Raw genomic sequence first — 23,514 nt, 5'->3', positions numbered from 1 at the left:
ATATTTTCACCAGATATTGGAAAAATGCTACAGCTCAACTCCAGTGCAATAAAGGCAACTCATTCAGCCACTGACTTAGAGTATTATGAGAAATATAGTTAAATTAGACGAATGCTCCACCAGAACTGTGGCCAACACAAATTATCATTTCCAAAAAAGAAAAATATATAAAGAAAAAACAGATTTCTGTCATTTTCCTTCTTGCCAATGTCTCTGAAAAACAGACTTGGTCTCAAGATTAATACCTTAAATTCCAAATGACAATTGAGAGATTAGGGAAGCCTAGTCTCTTTGTTGACTGGGTGGATGGATAGATGAGTATTCAAGATTTTTTAAAAATTTGTCTCCTGTGAATAAATCAATGGAATAGTAACTGAGAAGGCCTTCAGGATGCTTCTTGGAGGACAGGCATTTGAAGAAAACAATAAAGGATGAGTAATTAGAAGTGAAATTTGGGGAGAGGATAGTTTTGATTGAAAGGAAAGTATAGAGAAACGTACAGAGAAAACTAAAATAAATGAAACTTTATCTCCCATATAAAGAACAGTAAAAGTGTCTCTCACTTTCACATGTCAATAGGAAAAAGCAAGATTTTTTTCCAAATAGAAATCAGAAAATTTTTAAAAATACTTTAAAAATGTGTTTCTAATCAGTAACATTTTCTTATTAATTTATGGCTCATTTCTTTTTAAAAAGTATATTTACCTTGGATAAAAGTTATGAGCATACACTTGATTTTAAACTAGGAAAATTCCATAACCTAATACAAGAATTTTCGTTTTCCATGTCCCTACTATTCTTGTCCACACAAATTCACATTTATACAATTATTATCACAGTGTATATACTATTTGATATTTTAACATTATTTTGCAAATGTTTTATCATTATCTTTATAATTATTATATTTAATTATTCATAACACTTTATTGAATGGAGAAATCATAACTTACTGAGTAGGACCACTCAAGTGTTTCAATGTTTATGAAGACGTAAATTTACAAAGATACATAAATTTACAAAGATAATCTCTAGTAATGTGGCCTTTTTATTTCAATTAGCTTCTTTCTTCAGGATAAATTCTGATGAGTGACATAACTAGATCAAAGGACATGATCTTCACTGTGCTGCTTCTTTTTTTAACTTAATTAATTAATTTATTTATTTTTGGCTGCATTGGGTCTTCGTTGCTGCACGTGGGCTTTCTCAAGTTGCAGTGAGCGGGGGCTACTCTTTGTTGCGGCGCGCAGGCTTCTCATTGTGGTAGCTTCTCTTGTTGCAAAGCACAGGCTCTAGGCGCGCGGGCTTCAGTAGTTGTGGCACGTGGGCTCAGTAGTTGTGGCTCGCAGGTTCTAGAGCGCAGGCTCAGTAGTTGTGGTGCACCGGCTTAGTTGCTCCGTGGCATGTGGGATCTTCCCAGACCAGGGCTCGAACCCATGTCCCCTACATTGGCAGGTGGATTCTTAACCACTGCACCACCAGGGAAGCCCCTTTACTGTGGTTCTTGACGCATACTGGCAATTGCAATCACAAAACAATTACCAGTTGTACACCAACCAGTATTACATCAGTGTATTAATTTCACGGAGACTTGCCAGCATTGGGTGCTACGGTTTTTTTAACTGTTGAATTATTTAGCAGGTACACAAACAATCAGGAGAATTTTAACTTTAATGAACTACTCCACTAGTACTAATTAAGCCCACATAGGGAGTGTGGAGATAACTTTTTGTTCTCACTCCAGGCAGCAAAAGAAGTAGAGAAAGAGAAGCATGATGAGAGGGGGAACCAAGGCTCTGGACACATAGGGCCTCTGGGCCCTAGATAGGATTTTGACTTTAATTTCAGTGCTGTGCAAATCCACTGTAAGGGAAATAAGGGATTTCATTTGATCCCTGTCCTTCGGGAGCTTTTTAAAAATCTTAATGAAGAGATGAGAATCAGGGTATGTTCCCCATATTCCAAAAACCTGTCCCTAACTCCAGCCCCACCACTATGCAGAGACCAGAGTACCACAACCAATGCTTGGAGATACACCTTCCCGTCTTTAAATAAGACAGGAAGAAGGGAGGGTACAAAGGGCCCCCCTATACTGGGAGCAGTGCTGGGTGCTCTACATATCTGGTCTCATTTTACCCTTAACAACAGTCCCTAGGCCAGTCACATTCTTACAGTGAGGAAACTGAAGTTTGATGTGCTTACTGTGGGAAGACCTTCTGTTTGTCTTCCTTACTCAGGGACAGTTTAGAAGCCAGAGCATCCTCAAGGAGCTTTGATAGAATTAGAACTATTCTTACCCTGTCTTTCATTTTTAAATCCCCAAGGTACCTTCACTATCTCCACCCTGTGGAAACTGGGGCATTCCATGCGTCAAGAGATTGGCACAGCAGGTAAACTGGTCACCACCTATTTCCTTCACCCATCTTATACATGTTTAGAACTTCTAAAGGAGGTCAGTTGGATCCCAGAAGAGTATATCCACTCATCTGGGAATAAATGAGATTAGAAGTCCAGATCTTTAATATCTTCTATGATTTTATACTAGTCCTCTCAGCTCCCTGGGTCTCAATTCCTCCAATGTGCAAGGAGGCACAGGGAGAAACCAGAAGATTCTGGGGATTATTCCTGCTTTAATGATCGATCACAAAATTTTCCCCACGGACTGCACAACCAGGAAGAAACAAGGCTGAGGGCTAGGTCTCCCCAGAAGTGTGATTCTACAGCTTCAGTTTCCTGGAACAACTGAAGGGTGTGGTAATAGAATCCATGGAGAGAGACTTTATGTGGCTACTATTCCAAAGCTTTCTAAGTGCAGTAATAAACAGAGCACATCTTGGTGACACACAAATTATGAGGCAGAGACTATAATAACAACTCATGTCTGCTTCTATTCACCAGAATAGACAAGAGATACTTCCACTCCCAAGACACCAGTGCAGCAAAAAAGAGTAATTCCATTAGTTGCCACCACATGTATTTTGCTTTATGCTAGTTTTTCTTTTTCTTTTTCTTTTTTTTTTTTGCCACCCACAAAAGTGAAACCCAATCATCTGCAGAAGCTGTCCTATGTCTAGGAATTAGTGGTGGTTAATTAACTGGATCATATGAAGCTAGGCGTCATGCTTTCCATCCTGGAAAGCAAAGCTCCTCTTTATTAGGTATCTTTGGTTCACAGTAATATACAGTCAATAACTGGGAAGCCATTCTGAATGTATCACATTTGCAAAAGATTTCCCAAATTCTTAAAATTTCAAGGAAACGAGGTGATCATGTTAGCCAAAGTTATTTTTTATCTCCCCCATCTCACCAGCCCCCACCCTTAAAATAATTCTTGTTAGATTTTTACCTAACTTCTGCTGAATACACCAATACACACGGAACTTTACTACTTGATTGTTCTATGATTCGGCCCGCTCTATTTTGTGTAACAGCTGCAGTTATTGGCATGAAACATGCTGCCTTGGCCCAGCTGGAACAAGGCAAGAAGGATTTGTTCTTTGTACAGCTGTTCTTCAAGGAGCCTCACACATCTTCTTAGCCTTCTTTCCCCCACGTTAAGCATAGATAATTCCTCCCCCATTCCTGGCTGGACATAAATCTCAGATCATTCCCCCATCTTGCTTCTGCGTCCCAAAGTGGTACCACTTGACCAATGCACACTTTAAAATAAGCCACCTAGGGCTTCCCTGGTGGTGCAGTGGTTGAGAGTCCGCCTGCCGATGCAGGGAACACGGGTTCGTGCCCCAGTCCGGGAAGATCCCACATGCCGCGGAGCGGCTGGGCCCGTGAGCCATGACCACTGAGCCTGAGCGTCCAAAGCCTGTGCTCCACAACAGGAGAGGCCACAACAGTGAGAGGCCCGCGTACCGCAAAAAAAATAAAACATAAAAAAATAAAATAAGCCACCTACACTTGAAACAGCACCTCTAACGTGGGCTGTGTCAGAGAAAACGCCTGGAGTTATCACCTCCCTTGACCTGTGCGCTCCATCTCTATTAATTTTGCCTAAGCATGTGCTTTAATTGTTTTTTCAGCACCTGTGGTACTCATTTGGCTTGTGTTTAGTCCTGTGGTCAATCTGTGAGCTTTGCTCTTTCTCCAAGGCATAAGCTGGGCTATACTGAGAACCAGAGGGCTCGTGGTCACTCAAGCGTTTGGAAAGAATAGAGCCTTTTTACAAAATCAGAAAATCACCCTAGATTGTATTTCGGACACTCCTTTCCCTTTTGCTGCTTTTGGACCTTCTGCATCTCTTCTACCTTAACATAGCTGCCGAGCTTCTCCTCAAAGATAGTATGCTACGGTAGTTGAGAGCTTGGCCTGCCCAGGGTCATATCCAAGCTCTGACATTTGCCAGCTCTGTAGGTTTCTGAAATTCAATATGTTTGTGCCTCATCCATAAAATAATAATAGTACCTCCCTCATTATGTTCTTATGAGTAGTTACTGTATCTAAACACTCAGGACAGTGCCTGGCACATATTGGGTGCTAGCTGTGCTATAAGCTTAGCATGGTGTTCGGGATAATCAGGATTGGGGGACAGGACACCAGGAGTGTAGTCATTACCCAGAGGCTCCAGCAACCAATGTCACCTTAGACCTGTCACAATCTCTTTCAGACTTTCAATTTCTCTACCCATAAAATGGGGAAATCTAACAAGATACCTAGGGTTCTTTCCAGCCCTCCCAGAATGACTTAGCAGAATGACTCACATATAGTGGCATTCAATAAATATGAATGACTTGCATGTTAAAGATATATGACACCATTTATTGACTTTCTATAAAGCCTTTCTCCCTCCACCAAAACCATATTTGTATTCTCTTTCCTTTTTGCTTCTTTATACGTTCTCCTAATTCTTATCCTTATTTCCAGTACCCATCCTTGGCTTGAAGAACCACTGCATTTCAGTTCTTCTTATAATAGTTAAACATCACCTCCTGCAAACTGTGATTGTCTGCAAGTCTTGGATCATTGAGCTCCTGCCATGGGTAGAACAAGCATCCCCAGTTTGGATGGTAGGTGATGAAAGCTGAGATCTGACTCGTCTCGTAGATACTGCTTTTTCATTCAAACAAATAAAAATGTTAAGGCAAAATGCTTTGTAATTATGGGAGGCAAATTTGGGAAGACTTCGAAGGACAGTAGTGTCTTTTCAGAGTCCCTTTACATCACACCATGTAGGCAAGGCTTCTCATCCACAAGTTGCTGTAATTGGTAACATGGTGGAAGTATTATTAAGAACAGCCTGGGCAGTTGGGGATGAGGGATTGTGTCATTTTGAGGACTGCAATAGAGAAAGGAATCAATTTTTCATGGAAATACTTGGCTTTGCATGGGCCTTTGAAAACCCACACAGTAAATGTAGTGGAAAAGGCAATGTACCACAACAGAAGGCCAGAGGTCTGGGGCTGCCTCAGCTATAAAAGCAACACAGCACTTAATTAACCTTGGCCAAATGTCTGAACCAGCCAGAGATGCAGCCTCTTTGTCAGCTCAATGGGATAATAATGCTCTCCCTTCACTTCCTCAAAGAACTGCAAAAGATCACGAATGTGACAGCATTATGAAAGCAGGAAAGATGACATCTGTTGCAATGTGGTTAGTGACACTAGGGTTCCTGACCCTCCAAGGCCAGAATTTGTGTCCCGTAACCTGTTCTATTTCTTAGTTCTTGAAGCTAGATATAAATCTTCAGCCACTCTAAAATACGAGGGTGCAATTTTTTGCCTTTCCCCGATCAATGCCCTCAGATAGCTTCCTGGATATCTAGAGCTCTTTGTGGTAATGTTCACTGTTAGTCAGTATGTGGCTAGTAATACCTTTTATTATCTGACCATCTCACCTCCTGAGCTTGCTCTCTCACACACCCTGCTTTAAATTCTAAGATCTAGTTGACCTATCTTCCAGTATCTTGAACATTCTTAAGCATTTTCTCTCACTCTATGCTGTCCCTTCTGCTCAGCTGGTTCCTAATCGTCCTTCAAGTCCCAGCTTTTTACCTTTTTAACCCTTTTTCCCCTACAAACTGGTTAGGTTTCCTAGGCTGTGTGTTCACAAAGCCCCCTGTACTTCTCCACGATGATCCACACCACAGTCAATTGGAATTAATTATTTAATTTGTTGTCTATTCACCCTGGACTATTAGGAATCTTTGTAATTGCAGAGACCAGATAGATCTCTTTAATTTTCAACATCTTTGGTGCTTAGCAGAATGACTCACATATACTGATATTCAATAAATATGAATGACTTGCATGTTAAAGATATATGACACCGTTTACTGACTTTCTATAAAGCCTTTCTCCCTCCACCAAGACCATACTTGTATTCTCTTTCCTTTTTGCTTCTTTATACGTTCTCCTAATTCTTATCCTTATTTCCAATACCCATCCTTGGCTTGAAGAACCATCGCATTTCAGTTCTTCTTATAATAGTTAAACATCACCTCCTGCAAGGAGGTTCTCTGAGCTAGTTCTCAGGCAGTGAGGTACTTCCTGCACCCTGCAACTTGTTTATATGTCTACCAAAGGAATTACTATACTGCTTTATTTGCTTGTCTACATGTCTGTCTCAACTAAACTGAGGCCTGTGAGTACAGAAATCTGTTCTTTTCACTGGTCAGAACGGCCATCATCAAAAAATCTACAAACAATAAATGCTGGAGAGGGTGTGGAGAAAGGGGAACCCTCTTGCACTGTTGGTGGGAATGTAAATTGATACAGCCACTATGGAGAACAGTATGGAGGTTCCTTAAAAAACTAAAAATAGAACTACCATATGACCCAGCAATCCCACTACTGGGCATACACCCTGAGAAAACCATAATTCAAAAAGAGTCATGTACCACAATGTTCATTGCAGCTCCATTTATAATAGCCAGGACATGAAAGCAACCTAAGTGTCCATCGACAGATGAATGGAAAAGAAGATGTGGCACATATATACAATGGAATATTACTCAGCCATAAAAAGAAATGAAAGTGAGTTATCTGTAGTGAGGTGGATGGACCTAGAGTCTGTCATACAGAGTGAAGTAAGTCAGAAAGAGAAAAACAAATACCGTATGCTAACACATATATATGGAATGTAAAAAAAAAAAAAAAAAAAGGTTCTGAAGAACCTAGGTGCAGGACAGGAATAAAGACGCAGACATAGAGAATGGACTTGAGGACACAGGGAGGGGGAAGGGTAAACTGGGACGAAGTGAGAGAGTGGCATGGACATATATACACTACCAAATGTAAAATAGATAGCCCCCTAGGAAGCAGTCACACAGTACAGGGAGATCAGCTTGGTGCTTTGTGTCCACCTAGAGGGGTGGGATAGGGAGGGTGGAGGAAGACGCAAGAGGGAAGACATATGGGGATGTATGTATATGTATAGCTGATTCACTTTGTTATACAGCAGAAACTAACACACCATTGTAAAGCAATTATACTCTAATATAGATGTTAAAAAAAAAAGAAAAGAAATCTGTTCTTTTCATCTTTGTTTCCCTTCACCTTGCAATATCTGGAAAAAAAAAAAAAAAAAGATGGTAGCACTTAATAAATATTGAATAAGTGTTAACCAACCTCTTCTTTTTCCAGATGAAAATGCCAAGTACCTACACAGATGAAGAGACCTTACTACACAGGACTCAGACCACTTTACCCTAATTCTTTCATTCAACAAATATTTGAGTTTCCTCATTCTAGGTGATGTAGTCTCAGTGGAGAATCAAAGCCATCTGTAATGACTTTGAGATAGAGAGACTATACTTACCACTAATGATATTTTCACTTTTTGTCCCCTTGAACTTAACTATCACCCTTCTTCTAAAAGACCTCAAGAGAATAAGACTTAATTTTGCCAAAAGAGTGACTGAAATCCCACAAAGCATAGGTGCTCCGTAGTAAAAACTTTCCAGCTGAAATTAGTGACCACCATGATATTATTGAACTACTTTTTAGTGTCACTTTCTTGATTGCAATATGCCATCTGGCAAATACTGCATTTATTGGAATAAGCTCTACGGTCATCAAGAGTCAATTGGAGATTACTTAGAGGACTAAAACGAGAACATGGAAAACTCCCAGAGCCACAAGGCTCTCTGCTTCTTCCCATGGGAAGAACTCTGTTAATGGCATTGGTCCCATCCTCCTTAGCTTAATCATGAAGACTCATCACACCTTCTTTCTACTTTAACATTCAGTGATTAATTACCCCCAAGACTGTGAATGAATCAGAAAATAATATAACATTGAATTGGGAAAGCCATCTCTCTCTCCTTATAGGAATCAAAGCAACAACATGAGGGATCAGGTTGCACAGAAATGGATTTCAGATTAGTCACAGAACTTGCTGAAATAGCCAAATTCAGAATACAGGTTAAAGTTCTGAAAAGAAAGAGAATAAGATTTTAGGACCCATTCCTGTAATTCCCTTAACTAAGCTCATAATTAAGTCAGCTCATCAAAAATCAGAGTACGCTGAATCACTTTGTTTCAGACACGGGAATAGGAGGGATGGACAACGTATTCTAGTCACTGGAAATAAATAAGCAGCATTTTTGTGTTTAAAATCCTGGTTCAGCCACTTACCAACTGTGTGACTTTGGCAATGTACTTGACTTCTCTGGGTCTCAAGTTCCATATTTATAGAAGGTAGAAGGTGATAATAGCCACTTCACAGGGCTATGGTGAAGACTAAATTATGTTATGAATGGAACATAGTGCCAGTGAGCATTAGTTCCCTGGCCTTCTCTAAAATTAAATCCTTCTCACTTATCGGTCAATAGGAGATAATCCAGGTTGAAAAATCGGTCTGCGTATTTTGAAAAACTGTGTAATATAATGTTCACTAAATGAATACTAGTTCCACCCATCCCTCACTCCAGCCCCCATGTAATTCATTGATTACTTCTCTGAACCTCGACTCCCTTGTCTATAAAATGGAGGCAACAGGAAGTACTTCAAAGGATTATCGTGAAGCTCTCACGAAGCAGTCCGTATGAAGGACTTAACACTGACTGATGTGCTAAGTACTAAATAATATTGGTGTTATCATGATAGAAAGTATTATTATGAATGTTTCTCATTCTTACCCTTTATGCCTGCCTTCTCAAATATAAATATGAGTGTTACTGGGAATATGAAGCAGTGGTTGCTTTTTGAAGGACCCTCCCAGAGCCAAAATTCAAATCCATGAGTTCATGATCATCTAAACGGTTGTTTATGGCCATAGCCTGGGCTGGTGCTTGACAGCCTGGCTCCCAGAATTCAACGTACTGAACGTTTTCACGTTGTAGCCCTCTGTTTGGGACTAGGGGTAAAGGGAAAAGGAAGCACACTTCCTAACCTCAAGGAAAGCACATTGTACAAAGAAATACGCATGAAAACAAAATCAAAATCTCCCCTTCCCTTCACATCACTTAGGGGAAAAAAAAATAGATCCCCACTGAGAATTGTAAAAGTTCCTGCAATTGTAGGAAAAGGCTGATTTGTCTGTAGCCATGGTAACAGGTAACCACCAGAACTGCCTTTAAACCTGTTGAATTGATCAACAAAAACTCCCCTCAGTGAACCTCCTTATTCAAGCCATTCAAACAGTGACAGTCCCTGGCTCTGGAAAGACAGCTGACCAGGAACTGATTCACTCTAGGAAACACACCTCTGAGAGTCAATCAACAGCAGTTTCCCCCAAAGAACCTCCCTTATGCAGATGCCAGATCACTTATACCCCTAAAACGCCCCATCTCCGACTTCCACATTTCCCCAGCCCCCTGTGAGATCTGCCGCCTGCTCTGATCTCACTGCAGGGCACCATGTCTCAGCAGCATAGCTCTCCCTCATTGGGAAGAGTATCATCAGTTTTGTCTTTTAATCTGAGATAATGAGTGACGGGCCCCTCATCCTTTGACTCTGCTACGCACTTTACCTCAAGTTAATTCCAGATAGATTAAGATTAAAATGCATGTGAGTGCATTGTATGTATATGATCATAAGAGCATTAGGACAAAATATACACTTTAAAAAATATATAGCTTTGCCATAGCAATGGTCTTTTATTATTACTTTTTTCTGGAATGGCACCAACGGCAGAAACTATAACAGTAAATACAGGTAGAATGTAAACTTCTGTAAGGTAAAATGACACAACACCATCATCACTACTCAAAACCACCACCACCATCAAACAACAAAACTAACACCACTAACAGCATCACTATCACCGTTACCACCGTTATAAACAGAACTAAAAAGCAAATGGCAGAAAGAAGGGGAAATATTTGCAATGTATAAGATACCATGAAGATTAATGTTCCCAGTATACAGAGAGCTCTTAAAAATCAGTAAGGAAAGACATAGGGGTAGATTTTAAAAGGTCAAAGGATACAAAAATAATCACAAAAGGAAGAAATGCAAATAGCAAGAAGGAAGAAAAGACTAAAGGACAACAGATTAGAAAGTTCAGTATTAACAGTAGTCATAGAAATGCATATTTTAAAAGACTGGCAATGCCTAATTTTTTATCAAAACTGTTGAAATGTATTTTCATATACAGCTGGTGGAAAGGTAAATTGGTCAAATCTTTTTGAAAGGCTATTTGGCAATATGAATTAAACACCGTAAGAATATGTGATTTATATCCTGCAATTCCACTTCTAGGAATTTACCCCAAGAAAAATAATCAGATAGTAGCAAAAATATTTTTTTAATATTTCTTGCAATATTGTTTATAATAATGAAAAGTGGAAACTTTATTATATATCTATGAAAATTGTTTTAATGCAGTATTATCCATGGAGGCAAAATGTAGACTACTCTGGAGTACCTATAAAATGAGGTAAATACTCATATGCTGATATGGCAAAAACGTATACAATAGATTAAGTGAAAAACGTTAGGTTGCAATATTCTAGGTATAACATGATCTCATTTTTTTTTTTTTTTTTTTTTTTTTTTTGCTGTACGCGGGCCTCTCACTGTTGTGGCCTCCCCCGTTGCGGAGCACAGGCTCCGGACGCGCAGGCTCCGCGGCCATGGCTCACGGGCCCAGCCGCTCCGCGGCATGTGGGATCCTCCCGGACCGGGGCACGAACCGGCGTCCCCTGCATCGGCAAGCGGACTCTCAACCACTGCGCCACCAGGGAAGCCCTCATTTTTTAAAATACAATTTACATATGCATATTTTCATTCTCCCGTTCAACAGCAAAAATTGTATCATCTATTTTGTGCAAGACACTATTCTAACCACTGACGCTAAAACATGGTCCCGGACTCATGGTGCCTACAGCTCGGTGAACACAGTCTGAAGAGATGCACAGGGCACCAGAAGACTGAGCAATGGCTGTCTCAGGTCAGCAGAACTAGGAGGCCTAGTTCATTCATTTTCTTCTGTTTTTTATTTTAAAAACAACTTTTAAATTTTTGAAGTTTCTTTCTCTTTTCTTTTGAACACTTCCATATCAAAAATGAAGCCATTTTCTTTTTAGAGAAAGAAAGGAGGAACACTTTCTATAACATGAAGTATTCAGGCTTATAATGTTTTAATATCTTCCATCGAAATTCCCTGCAACAACCTAACTAGGGCATTTCCATTCCCCTCTCTTCCTCTCTCTTCTCCCTCCCTCGCCTCCCATTCTTTCACCTCCTCCCCTCTCCTCTGCCCTGCCTTCCGCTCCTCTCCCTTCTGCTCCTTTCCTTTCATCATATCATCATCTTCTTCATATTGGTCATGAGTATCCTGCCTTTGAACTGCTTCGCAATAGGGTGCATTGCCCCTGGGCTCTAACAGCCATTGGTGTGAACAATGGAATCACAAGCTAGGGGCGATTTGTCATACCTCACCCTTACCTAAGTAGTTGTCTTGGTGTCAAACTTTGAGAAGAAAATTTCAAAACAGAGCAGCATTAACCAGGGAACAAAGTGTATTTAATGTCATCTCCAAAAAGCATCATTTTTTATAAGACAAGTTCCTTAAATGCCTGAAAGGGTACGATACCATCACTTAATTTTTACCAGATTTCTCCACTAAGGGATTTTTTTTAATGCCTCCCTGCTAATATACCTTCTTTTGCTTACACACACGTTTCAACCCTCAAACCTGAACAAAGCTGAACAAAATCCCACTGATTTCAGAAAGTTTTTGATTTCCTGAGAGTTTTATGATATGCCTTTGCCTACATATTTGAAGGGCATGTCGAATCAGTGTTACTCCAAGCAGGGTTCAGGACCTAGACTCATGCCAAATGCAAAGCACATCAGGGCAAATTGAGATACTGACTGGGAATGGTAGAGGGAGAAACTAACAAGGACATACTAGGGAGATGGGACAAAATGAGGGTAGACACAGCCACACATAGGAATAAGACTGCAAACAAACATTAAGTGCTTAGAGAGAAGGACAAATCCTTGCTGTCCAGTTCCAAGCAAGCTTTGAGAGTCTGCTCTGGATGAAGTAGGCACTGATGATGTTAACAGGATTTTCTGGCCTCAGATTCATGTTCATTAGAACCCACTGCTTTTATCTATTCACTCGGATAAAGCACCACTTTTCTAATGAAATTCAAGATGCAATAGATGTGAATAATGCTGAAATAAACATGCAGGTGCAGACAGTTCTTCAAAATAGTGATTTCATTTCCTTTGGATATATACTCAGAAGTGGGATTGCTGGCTGCACTCCCATGTTCATAGCAGTATTCTTCCCAACAGCCAAGACATGGAAACAACCTAAGTGTCCATCAATAGCTGAATGGATAAAGAAAATGTAGTATATTTTATATACAATGGAATATTCTTCAGACATGAGACAGAAAGACATCATGTCATTTGCAGCAACACGGATGGACCTTGAGGGCATTATGCTAAGTGAAATAAGTCAGAGAGAGAAGGACATATAATGCATGATCTCATTTACATGTGGAATCATAAAAAAGCTGAATTTAAACAGAGGGTAGAATGGTGGTTGCTTAGGGGGTAGACCAGTAACAACTGAAATCTATTTTCTCAAAGTTCTGGATACTGCAAGTCCAAGATCAAGGTGTCAGCAGCGTTAGTGTCTGGTGAGAGCTCTCTCCCTAGTTTGCAGATGGCCACCTTCTTCTTACCGTGTCCCCACAAAGGCTTTTCTTTGTGCATGCTCATGGAGAGAGCAAACTCTCTTCTTCTTATATGGCCACTATTTCCGTCTAATTAGGACCCCACCCTTATGACATCATTTAGCCTTAATTACTCTCTAAAAGTCCTATCTTCAAATACAATCACGTTAAGAGTTTGGGCTTCAAAGTATAAATTTGGGGAGATACATTCAGTCCATAGCATCTCCTATTCTTGATCTCTTCGCTGGATTTTCTTAGACCAAACCCCACCAGATATCAGAGGCAAAGAACCCCATTCACATAGCCCATACAGAAGAATGCCCAGGCCCAGAGCAGGTGAAAAGGGTGGAGAATATATCTGGAGAAGCCAGAAAACTTCCACTGCAGTAGGCTGAAAGGATAAGTCAGTGAAAAAAGTGAATTAATAGAATAAATAACATTGTAAAATGTTATGGAGAGTTGGGAGGTATAAGAGCACATTCAGGGCAGAGGAGTTATGAGCAAAAAAGTTGAAGTCACCAGGGATTCGATGTGGAAAGATTTTGTATGCTATGCGAAGGATTTTGGACTTTGTTTATCCAAAAGCCATGAGAGAAAACAGAGAAAAAGGGGACAGAATTAAGGAAAAATGATGAGTTCTATTTTGGACATAATTAAGATTAAGAGCCCTGTGGGATATTCAAGTGCAAACACCCAGTTTGGAGTTCAAGAGAGAGAGGAAAGATGGAGAGGATATTTAGAATTCATCATTGTACAGTGCAGGCTTGGAAAAGATTTCCCAAAGATAGTGTACAGAATGAAATTTGAATTTTAAATACCTAAAACTTATATTGTAATTATATAATTTTGGAGCAACTAGAGTTGGTAAAATACGAAGATTAATACATGGAGAGAGCGAACAAGATCCGCACTTTTCACAGCTAGCTGGAAGGATTAAAGCAAAGGTTAAGGGAGATGATGTGACATGACTTGAATTCCTCTTTTTTATCCAACTGATATTAGAAGATATATTATGAGTCAGGTACTATGCCAAATGCTATAAATACAAACCTTTGGACTGTTCCCAATGAAATTACAGCTTGGCCGCAGAAATAAGAAAACAGGCAGAAAACTCTAATATTGAGCTAGTGATAACAGAATGTTTGGGGAAGAAACTTTCCTTAAATTCACTTGCTGATGGAGGAAGTAGGCATGAGTCCAAAGGACAAAAAACTTAAAATTGACCAATCTTGAAAGAAAAGTAGTATCAATTCAATTGACAACTGTCCACAGGCTTGACCTCATGACAGGAACTAAGGGAGAATACCACTACAAAGCCCTGGTGTGGCGTGAAACTTTGACTTGTGACAGAGGCAGAAATAGAAAGCCCTTGACCATTAGCTGATGCTGTCATTTTAGCCCCTAATTGAATCATTTGGTTTTAATAATGCTATCAACCTTTGTAAAAAAGAAATACATCAACTTTCTCACCCAACCATGATGGATAACTGGGACCAGACTTACCCTCCTACCCTAAGTAACAAACAAACAAACACCAGAAAAATATGTGAAGCAAGTATCTTCCAACATTTTACACTGGACTGTGATCCCTATGAGGAGGGAAACAAAATATATGAGCCCTACAATTGCCCTAAATTTCTACTTGGATGTACTTTCCAGACTGCAGTGTAAGGGAGGGTGCCCAAAGAGAATACGGCATTCTCGCTGAACTGAAGAGACTGATACTGGAGTTCAAAGAGGGTAGCACGGCTGAAATTAGTAAAACAGGTAACTAGAGAGGTGGAAAAGAATTTCTTAAGCATCAGACATGTCTGTAAAGGCTCTTTCAAGTCTATTACTAAGCACAAAAGCATGTGTGCGTCCAGTAAGGTTCCAAGAAGCCAGACAAAGAATGACTAGGAAACTGTAACCAGTCATCATGGAGAGTTCTCCAGGAAAACCAGGGGCATTAGGAAGTATCACAGAAGGATCTATTTAGTAGCACTGAATAAAGAGCATTTTATAATGAAACTTACAAACAAGGTATAAAAGGATCAAGGTGATCCCCAAGTAACTTAGCCACACCTGGCAGAACAAAATTGAACACTCTTTAAGAGAAGACAACAAAAAATTCAGTGCTCAAGACCACAAAAAATACGATATTCAGTATACAAAAACTGTCAGACATGCCAAGAAGAAAACGGACCCATATTAAAAAAAAAAAAATCAGTAGAGACAGACTCAGAAAAGACAGATGATGGAATTAACAACAAAGAACCTTAAGTAACCACTACAAATACACTCAATATGCACAAGGATTTGAAAAATATAAACACAATGAAGAAAAAATGGAAGATACTAAAAAAAAAGTGAAACTTTGGAAAATGAAAAAGGTAACATTTGGAAAGCAAATTTCACTGAATGAGATGGCAGATTAGACACTGAAGAACAAAATGTCAGTTAAATTGACGATACAGCCACATACTATTCATAATGTAATACAGAGAAAAAAATTATTGAAAAACAAATCAACAGGGCTTCAGCGATTTGTGGGAGAATATAAAACACCACAGCATAATATACAAGAGCACGAGGGTATGGAACAGATAGAGCACTTGAGGAAAAAACGGCTGAACTTTTTTCAAATTTGTTGAAAAATCTAAAACCAGATTTAAGAAGGTCTGCAATGGGACTTCCCTGGTGTTGCAGTGGTTAAGAATCTGCCTGCCAATGCAGGGGACATGCATTCAAGCCCTGGCGCGGGAAGATCCCACATGCCGTGGAGCAACTAAGCCCATGCACCACAGCTACTGAGCATGCACTCTAGAGCCCACGAGCCACGACTACTGAAGCCTTCATGCTCTAGGGCCCACGTGCTGCAACTACTGAGCCTGTGTGCTGCAGCTACTGAAGCCCGCGCACCTAGAGCCCGTGCTTCGCAACAAGAGAAGCCACTGCAATGAGAAGCCTGCGCACCGCAACGAAGAGTAGCCCCTGCTCAACACAACTAGAGAAAGCCTGCATGCAGCAATGAAGACCCAACACAGCCAAAAATAAATAAATAAATAAATAAAAAGGAGGTCTGCAATTGCCAAGACAGACAATAAAAGGAAAATGACACCATGACAAACCATAATCAAATTGTAAAAACCAGTAATATAATCTCAAAATCTTCTATAGAAAAAAGTTATTATTTACAGAGGAACAGAGATAAGAATAAGAGATGAGAATGGTTAACACTATGTAAACCACAGAAGATGGCTTACAGCCTTTAAAGCGCTGAAAGAAAAACACAGGCAACCAGTAGTTCTATAACCAGAAAAAACACTTCTGAAAACTTAGGTAAAAATAAAGACATTTTTAGACAAACAAAGCCTGCAAGAGTTTATTGCTAACAGATATGGCCTACAAAAAATAAAAATTAAAGGAATTAAAGGAAGAACGGAAATGATACCAAAAGGAAAGCTGAATCAACACATAAGAATGCAGAGTGCTAAATGTGGTGAATATGTGGTAAATATAGGGTATAGGGTAATATAAACATAAATATAGGGTAAATGTAAAGGACAATTTTCTAAATTTTTTAAGTTTATTGTGGTAAGAATAGTTAACATGAAATCTACCATCTCAACAAAATTTTTTAAAAGAATATACACTTTCACCATGATGTTCTTAGCCATAAAAGAAGTCTCAAATTTTAAACAACTGAAATAAAGCTGGGCATGCTCTCTGACCATAACAGAATTAAAATTGAAATTACCAGCAGACTGAAGGATAACTCAAAATTCCCTACATGGTTATGACGTCAACAGTGCATTACTAAATAAACCATGGATTGAAGAGGAAATAAGATGGGAAACTATAAGGTATTTTAAACTGGAAGAAAATTAAAACTTATCAATTTTTGAGATGTGGCTAAAGCGGGAAAAGAAAGCACTAAAGTCAATTATCTAAATTCACACATTGAAAAGCTGGATATAGAAGAGCAAATTAAACCCAAAGTACGTGAAAAGGAAGGAAATAAACAGTGTGCAATACGCGTAGTGACAGAAAGTAGATCAGTAGTTGCTTGGGCTGGAAGTTGAGGGTCATTGATCACAAAGGGACAGCAGAGAGCAGTTTAGGCTACGAGAATTCTTCCCTATTTTGGTGGTAGTGGTGATTACATGAAGGTATAGAATTATCAGAAGTCATTGAACTTTACACTTGAACTGAGTGTTTTATTGTATGTAAATTCTGCCCCATTAAATTTGATTTAAAATTTTTTTAACAAGTGCATTCAACATTTAATGAAGATCCAGTGTTAAGCATGGAAGATGGAAATATAAATTAATGAAGATAGTGATTCTGGTTATCCGGCAGCTACCACAGGCCAGCTAAACATCTATTTTCCAAACGCTGACCTAAGCCAGTTTGGATAGAATATATAACACATTTGTCACACACACACACACACAAAAACTGAGTGGTAGGTATAACTCATCCCCACTTTCCAAACAAAGAAACTAAGACTCAAAAGTTTAATTAACCGACCCACATTCATACAGATATTAAGGAAAGGCGCAGAGATTGAAATCCGAGTCCACGTGAGTTGACCACCCAGTAACAGAGTTTTGGCGGCCAGATACATCATTGCCCACCATGGTTTGTGTGTTAACACAAGCAAGATTTCGTCCCTAAAATGTGTTTCCATTTGGTGAATTTAGCGCTCATCTCTTGCTTTGACTTACTTTCATTTGATTCGTTCCAGTGACTACATTTAGGTGTGTGCTTTTTTGTAAGGCTTTGCATGTTTACTTTTTCATACACCGCCTCCCCTCTTTCATTTTTACCACTCACCTTTGATATTTAATTATCGGAGTATCTTGTGCCCTCCGCCTGGCATGAAATCTCTCGGAGCATGCGCACAGGAGAGCGTTCCGTACAGTGGAGCCTCCTTTTCTTCTCCATCGAGGTTCAGCCTTTCCCGATGCGGCAGGTAGAATGCTGCGGGCAACCGGCCAGGCTGCACACACAATCTGTTTAAGGGATGGAAAGAGATGCAGTGCTCCGAAACATGCCCTCAGCCATTATGCATTTTACAACACATGCGCCAGGAAAGTGTCCCGCTGGCTGCATTATTCCGGAGCCTGGGTGTCCAGGGCAAAGTGAGACAATGCTGCTGCGAGGAGGGTGTGTACGTCCGTATGTGTCGGCCTAGCAGCAGCCGCAATAATGACTTCCCGTCTGAAATAAAGGTCTGCCTTAAGTTGACTAACGAGTCATAAGAGACATGCTTATGCTTGCTGCTGTTTACCCCCCTCTTCCTTCAGAAAGAATGGATTTCACACCTGCAAGACCATCTTCCCCGAATGCAAAGGTTTGGAAACCTGCTCACCCACTTTAAAGGCTGTATATGGATTTGAGAGCTGGCTCTAGTGTCACTCAGAGGTTGAGAGATTGTGGGTAATTCACTCAACTCTTCTAGGCTTCATGCTTTTTAGTGGCAAATGGAGGAAAAGATACCAGCATCACAGGCAGGGGATGAAAATCCAATGAGATAATGCATTCAAAAACCTTTTACATAAGCTATAAAAGACTGGAACATAATATGTAATTATTGCTCTTGTTAAACATCTCACTGTTCAGACCCTTCCCCTTACTAAATACCCTTGCTTTCTATTCAAGGGAAAAGCTCTTGCAGATCACATCATAAAAATCATAAAAATGTGCTAGAAGGAACTCAGAATCCAAAACTTAGTGTTTTCACATGGGAAACTGAAGTCCAAGAAAGGGAAATGTTTTGCCCATAATTCTGAACTTAAGTTACTCTTACTTGCTCTGAGATTTGACATTTCTTTGGATTCTAGGGCCTTGTGTGATCAATTAATAACATTATTGTCAAGACATGTCTATATAATAATTCCCAATTCTGTGTTTCCTAGGCCATTGTTTAGAATTTTCCACAAGGCACACTTCTTGCCAGACAAAACATCTTGTACACACAGAGCATAGTATCAATGTTTTGCAGGTTTAAGATGATGCAAATTCCAGCACTAAAAACCAAATCATGAAATGTCAGGGTTGGAAGTAACTTAGTCATTCTATCTGTACTTTACGTTTCTTTGTTTGCTGGATACCCAGAACCCTGGAATCTCTGGTCCTTACTTTCTAAGATCCATTCCAAGAGGTACCCAAGTGATGACTGTTTGTGGGACGGGACTGGGGTCCACATCTTTTGAGCAAAGCCTCTTACTGATGGTGGGTCAAGAAGGAATGTGGTTCCCAGGAGCCAGTTCTTCCCAGGCCACCACCTTCCAGCACAAAAATCCAAGGCTCTGAGAGTTCTAAACCCAAACCTGGCCTTCCCCGTTGTTATGACATTATATTTGTCAAGCCAGGAGGATAGATTTGAAAGTTTATTCGCTTGATTTGTAACCCTTAAATATTTAGACACATGGTATGTGGGCCGCTATTTGTACTCTTGTCCTGGGCCCTGCAAATGTTCGGGGCGGGCATGCTGAAAGCTGTACTTGAAGATTGTTTGCTTGAAATGAATAGCTATGTTTTCCAAACCATAACCCCATAAAACTAGTCTAAGAGATGCTAAAAGTTGCTCCATTAAAAAAAAAGACTGGTGACAAGTGAATGAACAGAGATCAGACTGCTGCCTATGATATACTTAGCTCTCTCCTGCTGGCTATAATTATCACTATTATTACCATTTTAGTAGTAGGAACTGTAGCAGTGCCATTATTTGCCAACCTTCCTAGTATATATTACTGCTTTAAAGTATTGTTTGTTTTGGGGTTTGTTATCTGTCACTCCACTAAAATATAAGTTCTATGAGAGGGTGAGCCTTATGGGGCTTAATCTCATTTCCTCAATGACTAGAACAGTATTTAACACACAGTAAGCATTAGATAAACACTTTTTAAAATTTCATCAGATAGAGCTTCCCTGGAGGCGCAGTGGTTGAGAGTTCGCCTGCCGATACAGGGGACGCGGGTTCGTGCCCCGGTCCGGGAAGATCCCACATGCCGCGGAGCGGCTGGGCCCGTGAGCCATGGCCGCTGAGCCTGCGCGTCCAGAGCCTGTGCTCCGCAGCGGGAGGGGCTGCAGCGGTGAGAGGCCCGCGTACGGGGAAAAAAAAAAAAAAAAATTTCATCAGGTAGCTGATTTTAGAATACACTCACAGTAAAAGGCCTCAAAGACTGATAAACACCAGATTGTTTTTACCCATGACTGAGCAGCGTAGAGTTGCAGCCCCAATCATGCACTACATCACTGTCTACCCTCCTTCCTCAGGCACAGCCATGAAGAAAAAACTAATGCAATTAAAAAAAAAAAATCAATAAAACAGGGTCATTTTCTATGTTGGTGTCTTGCAGGCTACCTGCAGGATGTCAGTCAGGATTCCAAGGAAAAAGTATACAATGCTCAAATAAGATTGGGAAGTGCTGCATCATCTTGTTATCCTTCAGGGGGAGGTCTGACTGATATCCCCATTTCAAAGAGCAGCAAATAGAGACTCAGAGAGGTTCATTAATCGACTCCAAGTCACACAGCCAGTAAGAGATGAAATGGGCTTCGAATCAGGAGAGTTCAACTCCTCCTGAGCCTGAAATTTTACCGCTAAACTTTCCAAGTATAATACGAATTGGATAGTGTCTCTTTCGTTAACGGAGCAGATCAGTAGTTCATGATGTTTCCCAAAGAACAGCAAAACTTCATGACTTCTACTCGTTCCACCACTTAAACCTTGAGAAACCTTGGCTTAGTAATGAAAGCCTGGTATTAGCGGAAAACTTATCTCATCCACACCACCAAATCACTTCCAGCTTTCCTCAAACCAATGCTTTATCAGGCACTAACCATGACCTTCTGATATCTTTCAGGAAACACCTGTGTCAAGATATATCTAAGTGTCCCTAACAGCGTGGCTCGTACATAGCAAGGGTTCAACTCACATCGAATGAAGGAATTTTAAAAAATGGATTTGGGCTTCCCTGCTGGCGCAGTGGTTGAGAATCTGCCTGCCAATGCAGGGAACACGAGTTCGAGACCCCGTCTGGGAGGATCCCCCATGCCGCGGAGCAACTGGGCCCGTGAGCCACGACTACTGAACCTGCGCGTCTGGAGCCTGTGCCCTGCAACAAGCGAGGCCGCGGCAGTGAAAGGCCCGCGGACTGCAATGAACAGTGGCCCCCGCTCACCCCAACTAAAGAAAGCCCTCGCAACTAGAGAAAGCCCTCGCACAGAAACGAAGACCCAACACAGCCAAAAATAAATTAATTATTTTTTTAAAAAATGGATTAATGAATTACTAAAGAAAAGCACTGGGGGGCTTCCCTGGTGGCGCAGTGGTTGAGAGTCCGCCTGCCGATGCAGGGGACACGGGTTCGTGCCCCCGTCCGGTAAGATCCCACAAGCCGCGGAGTGGCTGGGCCCGTGAGCCATGGCCGCTGGGCCTGCGCGTCCGGAGCCTGTGCTCCGCAACGGGAGAGGACGCAACAGTGAGAGGCCCGCGTACCGCAAAAAGAAAAAAAAGGAAAGAAAAAAGAAAAGCACTGGGGAATTCCCCGGCAGTTCAGTGGCTAGGACTCAGTGCTTTCACTGCTGTGGCCCAGGTTCAATTGCTGGTTGGGGAACTAAAATACCGCAAGCCGCATGGCGGACCGAAAGAAAATAGGAAAGAAAAGCACTGGAGCTAGGTTTTAACCTTACCTCTACAACTTATTACTGGTACACTTTTAAACTTCTTAACCACTCGTAGCTTCCATCCTTCCGACGGAGATAATATTACTGAACCAGGTTCCTTTTGCCCGAACCACAGCAAGCCAAAATGCTGAGATGCCGAGGTTTGCAGCAGAGAGAGGTTTTATTCGCGAGGCAGCCAATCAGGAAGATGGGAGAACTAGTCTCAGATCCACTTACCTGAAGGCAAGCGGCTTGGGGTATTTATGGGATAAGGAATCATGACGCAGGACGGCCCAAGGCGTGGGGAGCACGGGGAAATGCAGTTGCGAAAAGGTGCGGTAATTGTTGTTCTCTAACTAAGCTACCGGCGTCTGCACCTTTAAGGAATGGAGGCCCTTAGCGTGACCTGACGCCCTCTGACGTCAAAAGGTCGGCAGCTGACAATTGCGCATGCCCGGTCTTAACGAGCTCGAACTAGACACAGCTGACTCCAAGTTCCTGGAAAACTGGGGCAAACATCGTATTGTTTAGGCTACGTGCTGCTTGAAAGGTATGTAAGTCTTTTGTAGACGACCTTGATGAGTGAAGGCAGGTGAAATGGATTTGGCTAATTACCCACAGTTTCAGTAATATCCTATTTTCTTTGCAGGCCGTTTGTAAAGAACAAATGAAATAATAGCAAACACATGTATGTAGCATTTCCCTGTAGCAGGCATGCTCTCAATACTTCATATGCATGATCTTATTTAATCCTCACAAAAGTCCTAATAGGAAGGTAGTAGTAGGGTTTATGAACCCCAGGGAAGTAAGACACCAAAGTTTGTCTTGCCCGGGCTCACTCAGCTTATAACTGGGAAGAGCTGGATTGGAACACAGCAGTTTGGCCAGAGAGTCCGTGAGATTACATTTTGTTGATGATAAAGCACTATTCAAAGCAAAAAACTTCTTATTGTTATCCTCTCTTTTAGAAAAGATATTTCCTCCCCTGCTTTGGACATCCAATTCTTGCCCTGATTGCTCTGCAAATCTGTTTGGATTCTGTTCTCTTGCAGTGGCTAACTAGAATTTTGGTTTTGAGGGAAGTAGCAGACTTTCTGCCCTATACTAAGCTTGCTTGTTGGCCCTGTTGCTGAGTAAGGCTTTGTTTTCATGTTTCCCTCTGTCCAGCCCAGCTCTGGTAGCGTCAACCAAGGTTTTCATGAACAAAAGAATGCAGAGGCCCTCTGGTTGCTTATTGCTGGCTGTGCATCCTGAATCCAGCTATCCCCAGCAGTACCCCTGCAGCCCCAGGAGTGGCGAGTTTAGAGCCTCATTGATTGAAGCCAGCCAGATGTTTGGAAGTTGAGATGCTTGCCCATGCTGCCACAAAGGAGCCTCCGGGATGTGAATTCCTGATGGTGGAGGGGGGGGGTGCCTAGGGCCCCATAAAATTAGCAAACAATAAAGAGATGATTATAGGTGTCTCACACCAGCACCTGGGTTGGTAGCTGAGCATACCTGAATTGAGTTTTAAGCATTAGTAATGAATTTAACTCTCCCATTTGGGAAATGGTGGTTTCAGCTTTCAGTTTAGTGGAGACAGTATTGTTTTCAAATGAAACTTTGGGAATTGGAGAAACAGAGGTGCTTAGCCACGAGAATGGGGCTGTTTGTGATAAAGATGACTTGAGGAAATTGCACGCTGTAGTGGAAAGAGGCTCGGAATCAGGGTTCAAATCCTAGGTCAGTCACTGGCCAACCAGGTGACCTTGAAAAGTTCCTATTCTAAA

Source organism: Grampus griseus, assembly GCF_964374135.1.
Source record: "Grampus griseus genome assembly, chromosome: 17".
NCBI lineage: Eukaryota > Metazoa > Chordata > Mammalia > Artiodactyla > Delphinidae > Grampus > Grampus griseus.
This window is presented reverse-complemented; position numbering follows the sequence as displayed.